Raw genomic sequence first — 17,603 nt, 5'->3', positions numbered from 1 at the left:
GACATTGTGAAAGATTCTGGTGAAGCTTCGGCTTAGATCTACACCAGTGAGATGTATGTGAATGGACCCCGAGTGTAGGTGGTAAAGGCTATCGTAAGTCCTGACCTGGGCCTCCGATGCGGAAGATGAGCTGTCATGGATGGGAAAAGGAGACGGTAATTCGAATGCGCAGGAGAACTATGAATGTGTGCAACATAAATGGCGAGTAGTTGTGCATGCCTAACCTTCAATGGGAGGCCTCCAGCCTCCACAAGAACGCTGGTCACCAGACTCATCCTAAAAGCTCCTGCTGCCAGGTGAACGCCACTGTAGTTGTATGACTAGAGCCTCCCATTGGGTAGACCATTTGCTGGGTGCAAATCTTTCGGTTTTATGCCACTTCAGCCGATGTGGGGATGAAATGATGGTGATTAAGAAACACAACATCCAGTCCCTGAGTGGGGAAAATCTTCAACCCAGCCGAGAATCGAACCCGGGCCCTTAGGACTGATATTCTGTCACACTGACCACTCAGCTACCAGGGGCAGATGCCACAGTGGTGCACTGGGTCTGGCAAATGCAACATTGAGGGTGCCGCCAAATCATAAACCAGACTCCCATAGTCAAGGCGGTATTGTATAAGGGCTCTGTAGAGCTGGAACAGCATAGAGCAATCTGCACCCCAGTTGGTGCTGCTGAGGCAGTGGAGGGCATTGAGGTGCTGCCAGCACTTCCACTTCAGCTGAAAAAAATGAGGGAGCCACGTCATTCAGGCATTGAAAACCAGTCCTAAGAATCTATATATCTCCTCTACAGTGAGTGGATCATCATTAAGATAGATTTCTGGTTTCGGGTAAAGTACGTTGCCAACAGAAGTGCATGACACACGACTTCGCAGCTGAAAATTGGAAACCGTGGACTAGAGCCCATGACTGCGCCTTGTAGATGGCTCGCTGTAGGCACCGCTCGGCAACACCAGTACTGGAGGAACAGTGCAAAATGCAGAAGTTTTCTGCATACAGAGAAGGTGAGATTGAAGGTCCAACAGCTGCTGCTAGACCATTAATGGCCACTAAAAACAGAGAAACACTCAATACAGGGCCCTGCAGGACTCCATTCTCCTGGATATGGAAGAAACTATGGTAGGCACCAACTTGGGACATGGAAAGTACGGAGTGATAGGAAATTTTGGATAAAAATAGGGAGTGGGCCTCAGAGACGCCACTCATATAATGTTGCAAGCATATGAGGTTGCCAGGCCATGTCGTAAGCTTTTCATAAATCAAAAATAAGATGGCAAACAGGTGTTGACATCTGGAAAAGGCTGTTTGGATGGCAGACTCAAGGAAAACTAGATTATCAATGGTGGAGCGACCCTGGCAGAAGCTGCCCTGGCATGGAGCCAGTAGACCATGTGACTCCAGGACCAAATACAACTGAAACCTTACCATACATTCTAACAGCTTACAAATAACGTTGTTGAGGTTGATGGGCTGATAGCTATCCACATCAAGTGGATTTTTACCAGGTTTGAGCACAGGAATGATGGTGCTCTCCCACCATAGCGATGGAAAGATGCCATTGCACCAGGACCGGTTGAAGATTACGAGAAGATATCGCTTCTAGACATTCTCATTCTGGAAACATCCCCCAGGCTGTGGCTCAGCCAAGTCTCCACAATATCATTTCTTTCAGGAGTGCTAGTTCTGCAAGTTTCGCAGGAGAGCTTCTGTGAAGTTTGGAAGGTAGGAGACGAGGTACTGGCAGAAGTAAAGCTGTGAGGACAGGGCGTGAGTCGTGCTTGGGTAGCTCAGTTGGTAGAGCACTTGCCCGCGAAAGGCAAAGGTCCCGAGTTCGAGTCTTGGCCCGGCAAACAGTTTTACTCTGCCAGGAAGTTTCGTATGAGAGATGTTTGATCATCTGACTGTGGATCCAATCTGGCCCAGGAGCTACATCGGGGCAATGTTCAAGGATGCTAAGGAGGCTAAAACTCTGTAAATGGAGAATTATAGGGTTCACTGTGATGTTCAGTGAGTGAGAGGGCTTTCCTTTCCATCTGCTGTTTGAGGGTGCGAAATGCTGGGGGATAATTCTCTGATGCAGAGGCTCGAGCATAGTGCTCATCAAAGTGTTCGGCAATTGCGTTTCTGTCGGTAGATAACATGCCGGCACCCAATGGTCAAGACGTACCTCTCCCAACACTCCTGTTTCCTTCTTTTTATAAGCTAGCGAATGTGGGCATGGAGCCGTTTAAAAGCTATTAGGTGCTCTCGGGAAGGGTGCAGCTTATTCCACTGTAGAGCTTGCTGACACTCTTTAATGGCCTCAGCGATTTCCGGCGACCATGGAGGTACTGACTTTCAACGGGGGCACCCTAAAGAACAAGGGGTCGTGTTTTCCGCTGAAATGATCATTCTAGTGACCTGCCCAACTACTGCATCAATGGTACCATGTGGGGGAGATACAACGGTGACAGCAGAGGTGAAAGCTTCCCAGTCTACCTTGTTTAAAGCCCATCTTGGTACACGTCCAGGGGGAATGGTGCTGGGGCAGTGGCAGGAAGATGAGAAAGTGGTCATTACCACATAAGTCATTGTGGGCTCTCCAGTGGACATATGGGAGAAGTCCTGGGCTGCAGAAGGATAAATCAATGGCCAAGTAAGTGAGACGAGTCGCACTGAAATGTGTGGGGGCCCCCTGTATTTAAGAGGCGGAGGTTGAGTTGAGACAGGAAAGTTTTGACATCTCTATCTCTACCTCAGCCAGTAAGCACAGTGCTACCTCACAAAGGGTTATGGGTGTTAAAATCTCCCGAAAGCAGGAAAGGTTTAGGGAGTTGATTAATCAGTGCAGCCAATGCGTTCAAGGGTACTGCGCCATCTGGAGGAAGATATACATTGCAGACAGTTATTTCCTGCATCATCCTTATCCTGACAGCCACAGCTTCAATAGGTGTTTGACGGGGCGCAGGTTCACTACATGACATTGACACGAACTCCACCTAACACTCTATTATAGTCGCTACAGTTCCTGTAATATCCCTTATAGCCATGGAGGGCAGGGGTCCGCACTGCTGGAACCAGGTTTCCTGGGGGGCAATGCAGAAAGCAGTTGTAAAGCTTAATAGCTGCCACAGCTCATCCAGGTGGTGGAAAAAACTGCCGCTATTCCACTGGAGGACTATCTGATCTTGAGACTGGGAAAACATGAAACATTCAATGAGGCAGTCTACGCATCAGTGTCACCTACTGCCACTAAATGAGTACCTGTGCAATTGACATCCATTGTGTCTGAGGGCACAAGATCTAGGTCCTCAGTGGATGCCAGAATCTCCACCTCATCCTCGGACACAGTGGTTGTAGGTAGTGGTTGTGTGGGTGCCACCGCAGTGGCATGGTTCTTGAGGGTCTTTTCTTTTAGGTTTCTCTCGCTCCTCCTTAGGTTTGTCCAGCTGGGAGGGCTTCACTGATTCAGTCTCAGCGACTGAGGAGACCATGAAGCCCTACGACAAGCTAGGTGTGGTTGCTTCAGCCACTGGTGAGTGTCAGCTTTGCCACTGGTAGGAACCAGGGAAGGAAGTGACCCACGGGATCCCTTCCTGGCAAGAGGAGCCAAAGAAGACTTATGCTTCTCCAGTTGAGAAGTTGGGACTAACGTCCCCAATGGTTGGGGGGAGGGGGGGGGGGGGGTGGTTGCTCCTGAAATAGGTTGTGCAGGAGCAACAGGGAGAGAAGTGCCCCCCACCAACAAGGGGGCAGATGGAGTCTGATAGCTCTGAGAGCCAACTGTACGTGTTGGAACGGAAGATGGTAGAACCACTGTAGTGGTTGCGTAGGTTGACTTCATATGCTCAGGATGTAGTCTCTCATATTCTCTCTTAGCCTCAGTGTAGGTCAGTCAGTCCAGGGTCTTGTATTCTATTATTTGTCTTTCTTTCTGGAGAATCTTGCAGTCTGGTGAGCATGGCAAATGGTGCTCTCCACAGTTGATACAACTGGTAGGAGGCACACTGAGAGTATGTGGATGCAGTGGACGTCCACAGTCTCGACATGTGGCATTGGAAGTGCAGTGGGAACACATGTGCCTGAATTTCCAGCACTTAAACCGCTGCATAGGGGGAGGGATGCATGGTTTAACATCACAGCGGTAACCCAACACCTTGTCCTTTTCAGGTAATAAATCACACTCAAAGACCAAGATGAAGGCAACATTGTTGTCTTTTGGTCCCCGATAAATGCACAGGATGAAATGAACACCCCGCCATTCTAGATTGGTGTGGAGCTCGTTGTTGCATGCAAGAGGAGGTCCCTATGGAAAATTATCCCCTGGACCATGTTCAGGCTTTTATGGGGAGTGACAGAAACAGGGATATCACCAGGCTGGTCACAAACGAGTAATGCTTGGGACTGGGCTGGGGATGCTGTCTGAATCAAGACTACATTGCTTCTCATATTGGACAGCGCTGTCACTTCCCCAAAGTTATCCTCAAGATGTTCAACAAAAAACTGAGGCTTCATAGATAGAAAGGAGTCCCCGTTCATTCTACTACATACTACATATTGAGGCAAATGTGGCTCTCTTCTTTCTGTAGTCCTACTTTCCTCCCATAGTGTAGTGAGGGAGGCAAACGATTTAGGGTAATATCTGTCAGCACTGTACTTGATCTTGCCCTTCTTAGAGACTGCTGGCGCCATACAGTCACCAGCACGAGATGACTTAGTCCACTTCATTGCGGATGATCAGCCCTGATGCCACCCACTCCAATCAGGCATTCTCCCCACAGGCACCAGAAACAGCAAAGGCCACCTGGCATGATGGCCATTGTCAGAAGTCCTCCTTGGCATATGTGGGGAGTTTACTGCTCAGGCATCAGCAGTGTGATCCCTGTGTTGTCAGGGGGCTACCACAAAATGGGTACATGACGGCCCCACCACAACGAACTGGCCACTGTACTGGATATTGGGTGCAAAGAAACCCAATACCATCATGGGGGTGAAAGAGAACAGGAGACAATGGAAGAAAGTGACATACCCCGGAAAGTGTCCTCGGCCAAATAGTTGAATTGCAGGTGGAGATGCAAAGCCATCACAAGAGGTTCAGGAGATCAAATCTAAGGGCACTATGGGTAGCTCATGCATCACGTAAGGCATCCCCCCCATATGGCCCGCACTTCTGTATACTTTGGAAAGTGGCAGGTCAAACGATAAAATGGGACCTGAATTGCAGGGCTGAAAAGTGTGAGACTCTTTTTAGTCGCCTCTTATGACAGGCAGGGATAACTGGGGCCCATTCTAAGGACCTGCAGGGGGTAATGAGGGTAAAATTGGTCCCGAAAATGTAAACATGTAACTTCTTAAAGGTACAGATGATCACCAAAGCCTCTTTCTTGACCTGAGTAGTTGTTTAGAGTGGGTGTCAGCATCTATGATGCACAGGTAATTGGGAGTTCCATACTGTCAACATTCCAATGCGTCAGTACTGCGACAGTGCCATAAGGAGAGGCATCCACTGACGAAACCCATCAACACAATGGAGTAAAGGGCATAAGGCAGGGCGCTGAGTGCACCAGACACTTCAGTTGTGTGAAAGCATGCTCACAGGCAGCTGTCCACTTGCACTGAACACCTTACGCAGCTGGTTTAGCAGATGCACCATGTACGCTACCTGTGGAAGGAACTTAGAATAATAATTTACCTTCCCCAAAAAAGACTGCAGCTCCTGTAGGTTTTTAGGATGAGATTGAGAGCCAATGGCAAAAATGTTATGGTCAGTGCGGTGGATCCCGTATTTACTGAGCAAGTGGCTGAGGTATTCCACTTAATCCCATGACAATTAGGTCCATTAGATAGATAGCACAAGCAGGAATGGATATGGTTAACTGTTCCAGGTATCTCTGGAAAACCGTCAGAGTGGAAGAGATCCAAAATGCTTGTATTTGTATAAGCCAGAGGGAGTGTTGATGACTATGCTCTGCAATTCCTCATCCAGGGTGCTATGCAAATATGCATGAGCAAAGTGTATCTTAGAGAAATATTGACCTCCAACAAGCCTAGTGAGGAGGTCCTCTTAATGTGGCATGGGGTAGGTTTCCACTTGTGCCTGGGCATTGACTATCGATTTAAAATCTCCACACAGCTGCAGAGAGCCACTGTTGTTATTTTTTTTTTAATTTTTAATTTTTTTTACCACCACCACAGGTGTAAACCCATGTACTGTTTTTGATAGGATCAATTACCTCAACTGCGGTGGAGGCCACTAAGTTTTTGCTTAACTGCCACCCATAATGAGACACGAAGTGGTTGTGCTCAGCAGAAATGGGGCACAGCATCTACACATAAGGAGTTATAGGCCTGGAAATCTATGGTACACCTCAGGTTGGGTTCAAACAGAGATGCGATGGTGGAAGAGAAGCTGATGAGCTCGTAGAAGAGAACCATATCGCAATTGATCCAAACTTCGTCAGTGATGGAGAATCCAAACACTAAGAAGGTACTGAGACCAAAAATGTTGCCAGCTGAATGACTACCAACAGCAAACAGAGTTACCAACTGGACGACCTGTTTGTATATAACATTGTCTGTGAATTGATGTGGGAGAGGAATCCAACTGTCACTATAGGTGACCGATGTACAAAAGAGCTGGGCAAAGTCAGAGGAATCAAGACAAGCACACACGTGAAGATTGAGCAAAGAAAGAGTAGTTCCTATGTTCACCTTGAAATGGATGCTATGGGTTGCAATCATGAGGGTGATAAACAACATAGACATTGAAGAATCTCCCTGAGAATCAACTGCCTGAAGTTCAAGCACTATCCTGTGACACATGTGATTTGTTGCATCAGGCTGTGCCACTTGACTCGGACAAAACTGGGAATAATTTCAGAAACAGCTGTGGTTGGTCGACTGGCCAAGAGCGTCTTCATCTTGTCATCAGAGAACAACAGGTGGACAACATGAGAGAATGGCAGAAAAGCAGACAGCACGGCAGAATATCAAATCCAAAGCAATATCGATTACAAAGACATAGTGAATTCAACACCAAGACAAGATTTATACAGTCATGCAGAGAAATCACAACTAATGGGGGAGCAGCCATGCTGCTGGTTTTATATAGAGCAGCTGCAAGCGTTGATGGGCCGGCCGGACAGGCGTGGCTTATAGCAGTTCTTACATCATCCGCAGCTCGTGGTCTCATGGTAGCGTTCTCGCTTCCCGACCATGGGGTTCCGGGTTTGATTCCCGGCGGGGTCAGGGATTTTTCCTGCCTCGAGATGACTGGGTGTTGTTGTGTCGTCTTCATCATCATCATTCATCCTCATTAAGGTCGGAGGAAGGCAATGGCAAACCACCTCTACTAGGACCTTGCCTAGTAAGGAGGCGTGAGTCTCCCACGTCGCTCCCTTACGCTCTGCAAAGGAGTATGGGTCTAATCATCATCATCACATCGTCGACTGCAGTGTCCGCAGTTGCAGCAGTGCCAGCTAGCGGCCGTCATAAATGTCCATACCATATAGTAGGCCTTCAGAGCTGCTAGGCTGAGTACTGGGTTTTACTTGAAGAAGATAAGGCATGTACAGTCTATGTTTTTATCTGAGGTATTAGCCTGTAAATAGGTGGAGAGGTTCAAGTAGCTTCCCCAAGGCGTATACGTGGATAAGGAAAAAAAATTCCCAGATATTTCCCCGATTTCCCGGTTAGAAATGCATCTTCTCCCGGGTGAAAATAGAGTTTTTCCGTATTAACTGACAGTATACTCTTCTTTGGCACTGTAAAACTCATCAATCCTTTGAATGTTTACTTTTCTATATACTGTAGTAGAACTTCCCAGCACTTTAGAAAACGAAACTCAGGGGGAAAAAGATGTTTTGAAAGACATTTGTTGTGCAGCAACATGTACGCTGCATATTTTCATGTTACGAAGGTATAAATTTGAATTTCCACCAGACACTGCATGTCACTTTCTGAAGCATTGAAATCGAGACTGCTTTTGTAAGCCAGTCATAGCTCATGCCACGTGATCTCGCCAGCCAATGACAGTGGATATTCAGAGCATAGGACACGTGATGTAGTCAGCCAACAGCAATGTCACTGTTAAGTAGCTCGAACACACAAACACGGAAAGTTAATGGTTTAAATTAATATACATAGCATTCACATATAATATTGGACACTAAGATTAACAAGCTGGAAGAGAAACTAAGCTTCCACATATAACGTTGATCTTTTTCGTGCATGTTACACTTTAAGATACATCACACAAATGTGCCAGTAAAATATTTAATAACAACATAAATATCTGATCTTTTGGGCTCAAAATCCTTCTAGAAGGTCATCCTCAAAGAGTTTATTTTTAAATGAGAGTCAAACGCTTTGTGATTTAAGAAATTCATCGTATATTCTCGCACATAGCTCATCGTGCACAAAAGGAAATCTGCTTTGAATGTAACGCTTTACAAACCACCATGTGCAATATTTTCCCGTGATCTGTTAGAAATAAGTTTGTTTCAGCATCTGCAAGAGAGCACCAGATAACATGTGTCACCAGCTGGCGCAGCTATGATGACGCAGGAAGTCCATATGTTTGTACTTGTAAAACATTAAAAGATCTTACATTATGTCATAAAAGAAACAAGACATTAGAGGATACTTCAAGAGCATCGGAATTTCATGAACCATACTAAAATACATAATTCAGCTTAAAAAGCACATTCGTATTTTCTTGGAGTACCAGTACTGTATTATCTCAAATGGTTCAAATGGCTCTGGCACTATGGGACTTAACATCTTGAGGTCATCAGTCCTCTAGAACTTAGAACTATGTAAACCTAACTGACCTTAGGACATGACACACATCCATGTCCAAGGCAGGATTCGAACCTGCGACCATAGCAGTCGCGCGGTTCCAGACTGAACCTCTCGGTCACACTGGTCGGCTGTATTAACTCGTGCTTAGTTTTTTATTATGGCATAATGAAATACGTGCACTTGAAATACAGCGAACAGTTGAAACTAGCCAATAGCGTGAAATAAAACAATTAGTTCCAAATAAATTGACTGCCTCAGCAGAAAAGATTAATAAAAGCCAAATCTCTTTAGCAAACCGGCAAAAATAGCTTCATTGTTCTGCAAGGCGATTAATGCTTGCCTGTCAGAAAGATGTAAATGAAATCTGAAACTAATAACATATTTTAGCCTTCTGTAATTATACGAACGTATTTTAATTCATTTAATAGCTCCCGGTCACAAAAATCCGTTTTGATATCATTTAACGTGAGAGCAATAAATGAAAAGGAAACAACAAAATCACTGAACGTAAACATAGGTCACGTGCAGACGACCCACCTCCTCACCACAACTCAAACTGCTGTGTGCATCAGCCCCAGATTTACTATATTTCCGAACCGGGGCAATATTAAGTAGTGGCGCCCAGCCACACTTCTATAACCAGAAGCGCGAGAAGGTACTACTCACACACGAAACTACGCAAGCTCAAGAGCCCGCCCGCAACTGCTCAAACAAATATAATTTAAACATCTTCAACTTTTGTAGTCCTGTCTTCCTCAGTTGCATATAATGTAACGGTACATTGATAACTTTTAATTATGGACCATCTGACAGCAACTGAATAAAACACAATTTTAGTGCCACTCCATTGAAACAAGTGTCCAGTGTCCAGTGTGGAATGTGGGGAAAAATCGCAAATTGGCATTCATCAGAAGAAGAAAAGTCTGCAGCTGGTGGTCGTGCAGTAGCGTTCTCGCTTCTTACGCCCGGGTTCCCAGGTTCGATTCCCGGCAGGGTCAGGGATTTTCTCTGCCTCGTGGTAACAGGGTGTTGTGTGATGTCCTTAGGTTAATTAGGTTTAAGTAGTTCTACGTTCTAGGGGACTGATGACCGTAGATGTTAAGTCCCATAGTGCTCAGAGCCATTTGAACCATTTTTGAAGAAGAAAAACACCAAAAATGCACCAGGAGCGTAATATGTAAGAAATTGTCCACGCAATCTGCCACTGACGATGCCTTGCAGAAAATAAAGGCAAAACACTTATGGCACTAAAATTGTGTTTTATTCAGTTGCTGTCAGATGGTCCACAAGTAAAAATTATCAATATACCGCTAATTTAAACAGTTGTCACGTCACGCTCATCGGGGGCAACTTGTTGTTATGAAGCACTATGTAGTCTTTCTAAGGACTTTGACACACTTTGCTCTTGGCAGGCACTTGTATGAGCACTGTTTTATGGTTGTATAGGGCGCATTATTATTCTGCAGTAGCAGGATACAGTAATATCCTTTGTTAGAGTATTGGTTCTTACCAGTCAAAATCAAAAAAATTTAACTGAAAAGTGAAACAATGAAAAATTCCTGGGTTTTTCCCAGTTTTCTCCAGGATGAAAAAATTACCGAGTTTTTCCCGGATCTCCCGGGTCATATATACCTTGTTCTCTCATCTTGCTCCCTGAAGCTTTTGGTTGGTTGGTTTGGGGGATTAAAGGGACCAGACTGCTATGGTCATCGGTCCCTTTTTTCAAAATTTCAAACACCCACACAGAATAAAAACAAACAATGGAAAAGACGACAGACGACACAGGACAAGAAATACTTAGACAGAGACCAGACAAAAGGAATTCAAATCACACAGAGTGTGACAGTGGTTGGCCAATCATAGAGACAAAAAAGGAAAAGCCAACCACAGAGAAACACATTAAAAACTCAGTCTAAAATCGTAGGCCAAAGGCCAGACTCAACACCAAAAAAGACAAACACTTAGAGTAAGTGATAAAAGCCCCCTGCCGAATAAAACACAAAACTAAGCCTGTCATGGCAGTATCATCTGTTAAAAGGGCAGGGAACGTATCAGGCAGCGCAAATGACTGCCTGAGCACAGCTAAAAGGGGACAGGCCAACAAAACGTGGACCACCGTCAAAGCCGCCCCACAGCAACATAGAGGCGGGTCCTCAAGACACAGTAAATAACTGTGCGTCAGCCGGGTGTGGACAATGCGGAACCGACAAAGGACAACTGAGGCCCTGCAAGTGACTCGCATGGATGACCGCCACACAGTCATCGTCTCCTTGATAGCATGGAGTTTATTGGGTGTGGTCAGATCACGCCATTAAGCATCCCAAAGCGCAAAAACTTTGGGGTGTAAGAATGCTCGCAAATCAGTCTCTAGGAGGCCAACGTCCAGACATGGTTTACTGGTGGCCTGTTTGGCCACACGGTCTACATGTTCATTGCCTGGTATCCCAACATGGCCTGGGGTTCACACAAAGACCACAGAGTGGCTGCAATAGGCAAGACTATGGAGGGACTCCTGGATAGCTAGCACCAGACGAGAGCAAGGGAAACACTGGTCGATAGCTCGTAAACCGCTCAGGGAGTTGCTACAGATAATGAAGGACTCACCTGAGCAGGAGCGGATGTACTCTAGGGCACGAAAAATGGTGACCAGCTCAGCAGTGAAAACGCTGCAGCCAGCTGGCAATGAATATTGTTCGTAATGGTCCCCTGGAGTGAGAGCATAACCAACACGACCAGCAACCATCAAACCATCAGTGTAAACAATGCCAGAGCACTGATACGTGGCAAGGAAGGAAATAAAACGGCAGCAGGAGGCCTCCGGAGGGACTGAGTCCTTCGGGCCTTGTGCCAATTCAAGCCAAAGGCAAGGGCGGGGTGCACACCATGGGGGTGTATGCAGAGGGGCCTGGAAAGGAGGTGGAAGAGGGAAAACCCCAAGCCTGGAGAGAAGCTCTCTGACGTGGACTGCTACCGTACTACCCGACGCGAGCCGACGTTCTGGGAGATGAACAACCAACTGAGGGAACAGTAGACGATAATTACGATGCCTGGGCAAGCTACAAACACGTGTAACATAAGCAGCCAGTAAACATTTGTGCCGTAACCACAGTGGAGGGACACCTGCCTCCAAAAGTATGCTGCCCACAGGGCTGGTCCGGAAAGCACCAGTGGGAAGTTGGATCCTGCTGTGAAGGATGGGGTCCAGCACCCGCAACACGGATGGGGATGCTGAACCATAAGCCAGGCTCCCATAATCCAGATGGGATAGGATTAATGTCTGTTAGAGCCATAAGAGGGTAGATGGGTCGGCGCCCCAGCTGGTGTGGCTCAAGCACCACAGAGCATTAAATTGAAGCCAACACATCTGCTTAAGCTGCCGAATTTGTAGGAGCCAAGTCAACCGGGCATCAAAAACCACACTCCAAAACCAAAGTGTCTCCACCACAGCATGAAGTTCACCGGCAAGATAAATCCACGGCTCAGGGTGAACTGTTCGTCGCCGGCAAAAATGCATAATGCAGGTCTTGGCAGCCGAAAACTGGAAGCCATGCGCTACAGCCCAAGACTCCGCCTTGCCGATAGCGCCCTGCAGCTGATGTTTAGCAGCTGCAATGCCAATGAAACTATAGAAGAGGCAGAAGTCATCAGCATACAAGGAAGCTGAGACACACATTCCCACCACCACAGCGAGCCCATTACTTGCAAGTAAAAAGAGGCAGACACTTAGGACAGATCCCTGTGATACCCTGTTCTCCTGAACTCAGGAGGAACTATGGGAGGCCGCAACTTGCAAGCGGAAGGTACAATGAGACAGAAAATTTCATAGGAAAATCAGCAGTGGACCCCGAAGACCTCAACCATGAAGCATAGAGAGTATGTGATGGTGCCATGTCATATTGTACACCTTCCGCATGTCAAACAAAACAGCGACGAGGTGCTGATGGCAGGCAAAGGCCATTCAGATGGCTGACTCCAGACTCTCCAGATTGTCGGCAGCAGAGCGGCCTTTACGGAACCCACCCTGAGATGGAGCCAGAAGGCCCAGAGACTCAAGTACCCAACTCAATCGCCAGCTCACCATGTGTTGTTGGTGAGGCTAATGGAGCGGCAGCTGTCCACCTCCAATGGGTTCTTGCCAGGTTTAAAAACAGGGATAACAATGCTTTCCCATCACTGTGACGGAAACTCACCTTTGACTCAGATACCCCAGATACCATTGTAAAGGTCGAGGAGGTGTCGCTGGCAGTCCACTGAGAGGTGTTTCAGCATCTGACAGTGGATGCGATCAGGGCAAGCAGCTAGGGCACTGTGTAATTCCCACTCACTTGCAAGGGCACCCAGAAGAGTGACACTGTGGCAGTGACAGAAAGATCAGGAAGTGGTCACTACCACACAGGTCGTCATACACACTCCATTGGACAGACAGTAAGAGGCTAGAGCTGCAGATCAAAAGGTCAATGGCTGAGTACGTGCCATGCGCCACACTGAAATGTGTGAAGGCACTATCATTTAAAATTGAAAGCTCGAGTTGTGTCAACAGTGGCGCCTCAACCTGTTGTCACTGACCCACCCCGCAGAGGGTTATGGGCATTGAAGTCATCCAGTAACAGGAAAGGTGGCGGCAATTGGGCTATCAGTGCAGCCAGGACATGCTGCGGGACATCACCATCTGGTGGAAGATAGAGACTGCAGACAGTAACAGCCTGTTGTGTCCACACCCGAACAGCGACAGTCTCTAAAGGTGTTTGTAGAGGGACAGACTCGCTGTGAAGAGAGTAAAGGACATAGATGCAGACACCACCAGATACCCTTTAATAAGCTGCCCAGTTCTTATAATAACCCTGATAGCCAGGGAGGGCGGGGGTTCGCATCGCTGTAAACCAAGTTTCTTGAAGAGCAATGTAGAAAAAAGAGTGAAGGCTGAGAAGTTGTTGGAGATCAGCAAGACGGTGGAAGAAACCGCCGCAGTTCCACTGGAGGATGACATATTGTTCATGGCTGAGAAAGGCGTGAAGGGACTGGGGAGGCAGACTACGCCGCTGGGTCACTTGCTGCCACCGGTTCAGTACCTGTGCGAGCGACACCCATTGCGACCGAAGGTCTGGCAAGATCCAGATCTTCAGCAGACGCCTGAGACGCTGAGCTTGTAAGAAGCGGTGGGACGGGTGCCACCGCAATGTCGGGATTCTTGGAAACCTCATCCTTTTTGTGCTTCTCGCGTTGTGCCTTCGGTGGTTCAGGCTGGGAGGGCTTCCATGGGTCAATCTCAGGGATGGACGACGACCGTGAGGCCCTACAACCAGTGACTGGTGGTTGTTCAAGTCACTTGCGGGTGTCCGCTTTTCCGCTGGTTGGAACTTGCGAAAGGAGGTCCCCAAGGGGCCCCTTCCTGGCGAGAGGAGCCGAAGAAGTCTTATGCCTTTCCGGTTGGGAAGTGGGAACTGATGTCCCCGATGGCCCGATGGTTGGGGGAGGGGGGGGGGGGGGGGGTATTGCTCCTGAAGCAGATGGAGCAGGAGCAACAGGGAGTGAAGTCAATCAAGGCAGCCGGTGGATTCTGACGGATGTAGCCTGTCATAGTTCTGCTTGACCTCAGTGTAGGTCAGGCGGTCCAGGGTCTTATATTCCATGATCTTCCATTCTTTCTGGAATACCAGGCAGTATGGTGAGCAGGGGGAATGGTGTTCCCGCAGTTAACACAGATGGGAGGCGGAACACATGGAGCACTGGGATGTGAAGGACGTCCACAATCTCGACACGTGATGCCGGAAGTACATTGGGATGACATATGCCCAAACTTCCAGCATTTAAAACAACGCATCGGAGGAGGGGTATATGGCTTCACATCACAGCGGTAAACCATCACCTTAACCTTTTCGGGTAAGACATCAACCTCGAAGGCCTAGATGAAGGCACCGGTGGCTACCTGATTATCCCTCGGAACTTTGATGCGTTGGACAAAGTGAACACCTCGTCATTCTAGGTTGGCGCATAGTTCATCGTCTGACTGTGGAATATAGTACCCTCGACCATATTTAGACTCATATGGAGTGTGATGGTAACTGAAACATCCTCCAACTTGTCACAAGCGAGCAACCTCCATGACTGGGCAGAGGATGCTGTTTTGATTAGACCACCTGGCAGGATGGCCTTTGCTGAGAGTCCTGAAGCCCCAGAGGGATAGGCATCTACTCCGTGGCATACGTGGGGAGGTAGCAGCTCAGGCATCAGCAGTGCGATCCCTGTGTAGTCAGGGGCTACCACCAAGAGGGTACATGACGACCCCACTACAATGGACTGGCTACCGTGCTGGATGTCGGTTGTCGAATATCCATGTATATCACGAGGGCAAAGATGGAAGTGCACAATGGAGGGAATGTATGCTACCCAGAACACACTGCAGCTGATGTGGCCGGAAGCTCGGTGTAAGTCCAACTCCGTGGTCAAACACCTTAGGGGACCCTCACATTACAGGCCGAAACAGTGGAAACTCCTTTTAGTCGCCTCTTATGACAGGTAGGAATAATGCGGGCCTATTCTTACCCCTGAACCTGCAGCAGGGTCCTGAAGCTGTCCTCGTGGCATTATTTTGTGAGGAAGCCATGTGCTTTGTTTCTGCCGCAGCATGTAACAACGAGCTGTGCTGCATATATGCTGCTTAAACGGAGTGTGGCCTATGTAAATGGACCCACCACACAGTCAATACCTGCTTAACACTGTACTGCCCTCATTGCAAGATCTCAGGCATTTAGGAATGCGTTGTTGACAGAACGGACATGGGTCATTTCTTGGGCGTGATGACCGACCCCGTGGCAGGAGACATGTTTATTCTAATCAGGGAAACCATAAGGGGAATGGCACAACCATCCAACCTCACCCCTAGTGAATTAGGATAACTCCAAGAATTACCAAGGTTACGAGGAGGTGATGAATGTGATACAGTAGAGATAGGAAGGAAACTGGCCTGAGATGTAGTGGACAGGGATGCGCAAAGAAGTTTAGTGTTTCTTTCTCCTGACAACAAGCGCCACTTGAAACCACTGCAAAGTCGTATCAGTCATTTGAGTAGTGAAGTAATAAATCCAGCAGATAAATGTTCTGTTGAGCCAAAAATTGATGACACCACGTACAGGTTTGAGATGGAGGTGATAAGACAGAGAAGGTCCAATTTTGATGTCATGTTGAGAAATGATTTCCTATGGCAATATCAGGGCGTGACTGATACCTGGTTGCATATTGTCAAATTTGATGAAGCAATTCACCAATCTGGTGGTGGCAGCATCACATAGGCATGAGGATATCCGGCAACAGGGCTCATTTGCCAAAATTCTGACACATTGCATAGCCGGGTATTGAAAGAAACCACCCCTGTAAAACCACTCTACCCAGTACTGGAAGTGTTCTCTGATTGACTGTTGAAATGAAGAAACATATGAGGTATGTTCTTTTGAGGGACCACTTACATGAAGTGAGGTCCTTGGCTGACAGTAAGTGCACATGAATTGAAACCTGTGCAAAGTAGAATCTGTGGGAGAGAAAGCCTGAGGTCCTGTGTGTGTGGTTAATTTTGGAATCTGAGAAGTAGAGATACCCAGGGGAATCACACTGGCCAGAATGCAACCGGTGGCTGAGAGCGAAGAAACCATCCCCAAAAAGAAAGTGAAGAGAAGACAACAACTGTTACCAGTCCAAGAAGTATATGCAGTCATGTCACACCTGAAGCAACAGCTCCAGAATAGGTTGTCCCATTTATCAGACTCTGAACAGAATTTGTTGTGCCCACTTTCAGAGGAATTTTTGTGGCTATTTGAAGAGAGGCAGTATTTACCAGCCACTGATCTACTATATCATGAGATTCCCACTGGAAATGCAAGATCAACTGCTCAACAGCCATATAGAGTTCCCTATCAATTAGCCTGTTCCAGAAGAAACAATCCAACAAAAATTTGATGCCGGAATTATTCAGCCATCAGCTAGCTTTTACCAGAGTCCGATTGTTATTCTGAAGAAGTCTATTGACAGTGAAAAAAACCTACTGCTTGTATGTGAATGTGAGAGATATCAACAAAACCACTACACCTGACACCTATCCTTTGCCATGGATAGATTAGTAAATTGCCAGTTTTTCACTACACTTGATATGTGCTCATGCTATCATCAGATTCTGGCAGCTGCTCAGGATCAACCTAAAATTGTTTTTGTTGTACCCTTGGACTTGTTTGCGCTTTTGCGAATGCCTTTTGACTTAAGGAACACAACTGCCACATTTCAGAGAATTGATAATTTGTTTCTAAGAGGTCTTACACCTACCACCTGTTTATCTTGATGACGACCATAATTTTTCCTGAAGCATTGAAGAAAATGCAGATCAGATGAGAAATGTGTTGGAGGTTACAGAATGCTCACCTAAGTTGAAATTTGGAAAAATGCTCATTGGCAGAGGTGCAAGTCCAGTATGTACGACACATTATTGCCTCTGATGGAGTAAACCAGACTCTTGTTTGACAGAAGCTGTGGTAATTTTCGTTTATAATCATTTCATAAAAAACTATACCACTATGACTAAACCCTTAACTAACCTACTGAAGAAAGGAATGACCTTTGAGTGGTTGACATTGCAAAGCCACCATACAATAAGTTAAGGAAGTTTTAATGAGTTCACCTCTATTGATTTATTGCGTCTTTGAAAAACCATTTATAGTGTATTATGATACTAGTGTTGTTTTAAGTTGAGAACATGACAAAGAAAAACCTATTGATTATACTTCTCGCTATCTCAATAAAGCCAAAATCAATTATGGTACCACAGGAAAGGAACTG

The 17,603-nt window shown here is 46.8% G+C and overlaps 1 protein-coding gene and 1 non-coding gene across 3 annotated transcripts in view; one reads left to right on the top strand and one right to left on the bottom strand.

The window, feature by feature from the left end:
- The window catches only part of LOC126323887 (nipped-B-like protein A), a 486,440-nt gene that overhangs the window by 265,829 nt on the left and 203,008 nt on the right, over positions 1 to 17,603 (bottom strand). The gene's annotated exons all lie outside the window — the stretch shown is intronic.
- Trnas-cga (transfer RNA serine (anticodon CGA)) lies at positions 1,778 to 1,852 on the top strand. Its single transcript has one exon. It is a non-coding gene; the product is annotated as a tRNA-Ser (tRNA).

Source organism: Schistocerca gregaria, chromosome 2 (assembly GCF_023897955.1).
Source record: "Schistocerca gregaria isolate iqSchGreg1 chromosome 2, iqSchGreg1.2, whole genome shotgun sequence".
NCBI lineage: Eukaryota > Metazoa > Arthropoda > Insecta > Orthoptera > Acrididae > Schistocerca > Schistocerca gregaria.
The sequence above is the reverse complement of the archived record's forward strand: the minus strand, read 5'-3'. Positions and strand labels throughout refer to the sequence as shown.